This window comes from Neltuma alba, unplaced genomic scaffold (genome assembly GCF_004799145.2).
Source record: "Neltuma alba isolate B1F8T4 unplaced genomic scaffold, ASM479914v2 tig00010384_pilon, whole genome shotgun sequence".
Classification (NCBI taxonomy): Eukaryota; Viridiplantae; Streptophyta; class Magnoliopsida; order Fabales; family Fabaceae; genus Neltuma; species Neltuma alba.
In genome coordinates this window covers 253,601-255,767 of record NW_021635287.1, presented here as the reverse complement: position 1 = coordinate 255,767, position 2,167 = coordinate 253,601, and positions in this window count along the sequence as shown.

The following is a 2,167-nucleotide window of genomic DNA, read 5'->3' as shown; positions in this document are numbered from 1 at the left end:
GACATCCTGCATGCTTGCCACTCTCAAACTTGTGGAGGTCATTTTAGTGCTAACAAGACTGCAAGAAAAATACTGGAAGCTGGTTTGTATTGGCCATCACTCTTTAAAGACTCTTATGAGTATTGCAAGAATTGTGACATTTGTCAAAGATTTGGTAGCCTAACTAAGAAACATGAATTACCCCAACACCCAATGCTTTTTTGTGAGGTGTTTGAAGTATGGGGTATTGATTTTATGGGCCCCTTTCTTCCTTCTATGGGTTTTACATACATTCTTCTTGCAGTTGATTACCTTTCAAGATGGGTAGAGGCCATAGCAACCAAAAAGAATGATGCTGCTACTGTTTCAAAATTTCTGAAAAATAACATCTTTTCTAGATTTGGCATTCCTAGAGCAGTAGTTAGTGATAATGGCACTCATTTTTGTAATAAATTGCTACAAGGGTTATTTACCAAGTATGGTGTGACACATAAGACATCCACACCTTATCATCCCCAAAGTAATGGGCAAGCTGAAAATGCAAATAGAGAAATCAAGAAGGTGTTGGAACGCATAGTTAAACCATCTAGGAAGGATTGGAGTGCTAGATTAGATGATGCTTTGTGGGCATATAGAACTGCATTTAAAACCCCAATAGGCATGTCTCCTTATAGATTGGTTTATGGTAAGATGTGTCACCTACCGGTTGAGATTGAACATAAGTCTCTTTGGGCTGTAAAAGCATGTAACCTTGATTTTGATTCTGCTGGTATGGAAAGATTATTGCAATTACAGGAACTTGAAGAGTTGAGACTTGAAGCATATGAGAATTCCAGGTTCTATAAGGAGAAGACAAAGATGATTCATGACAAGCAAATCCTAAGGAAGACTTTCAAGGTTGGAGATAAAGTGTTGCTGTACAAAGCACGATTCACATTTAAACCTGGGAAGCTGAGCACTAGATGGGAAGGACCATACTTGGTCACTAAAGTTCACAAATTTGGCATGATAGAGCTGCTAGATCAGAAGAGCAGTAAGACTTTCAAGGTCAATGGCCACCTGCTCAAAATTTACAAGGAGAATTTTGATCCACCATAATTCCAGGTTGTCCCTTTCCTTACACACTTTAGTCTGTGTTTATTTGATTATTATCATTCTTGAACTCCATTTTTGAACAAGTGTGGGGGAGGGCATAACTAGTAGCAAGTGTAGGTTGTTTTTAGTTTGTTTTGAAGTGTTCTGTTGTTTCTTTCCATTCCTTCCTTTACCAATTTTCCTTGCTGTCTTTTGTTCAAATTTGCATTGAGGGCAATGCAAGGATCAAGTGTGGGGGAGTGAATGTTGTGCTTATTGTGTGTTTTGTGTCTTTTGTAGAACCTCAGTTTTTCAAAAACTTTTTGAAGGTTTAAGCTTGCTTCAGGAATTCTAATGTTACATTTGTGATTGATTTAATTTGGAAATTAAATATCCTGAAGTGAAATTTTCTACTGCATAGAGATTAAGCATGATGTGTTCTTTAGCTGAGTGAATGAATATGGAAGACAAAGCCTAGTTGGAAGGATTCTTTGAGCCTTTATATTCATTTCTGATGTGTGCATTCACTTGTTTCTTATGCTCTCTAGAACTTGTCTTAGTTCTTAATCAAGACCACATGCAACATTAGTACTCTTGAACATGATTGAGGCATTCATTCAAATTAGCTACTTAGACCAAACGGCCAACCCCTACATGATTTATCCCTTGCTACCCATTTGAGCCTTTTAGCTGTTTTTTTTTCTCCATTCATTTCACTCTCAATTATAAAACTTCTTTCCTACAAGGATGCATATTTCATTACATTCATTCTTTTCAGAATTCACTAGCATTTTGATGGATTCAATTGATGGATTGATATGAGGAAGTGCATACTTGAGCTAAAAAAAACTGAAAGAGAAAAAGAACAGAAGAAACATGCGAATGTAAAAAGAAAAAAAAGAGAGAAAGAGAATAAAAAGTTGAAAAGAAATGAAAATACAAGAAAAGAAAAGAAGGTGAGAATAAAAGCACCTTTACAGCTTAAGAACTCAAGATCAAGAAATCAAACCTTAAATTGAACATTACTAATGCTATTGAATTCTACATGTTGATTTACATATTATCTCCATCTTTATATGCATTCTTGTGCATTTCTTCCTTACCCTTACATTAC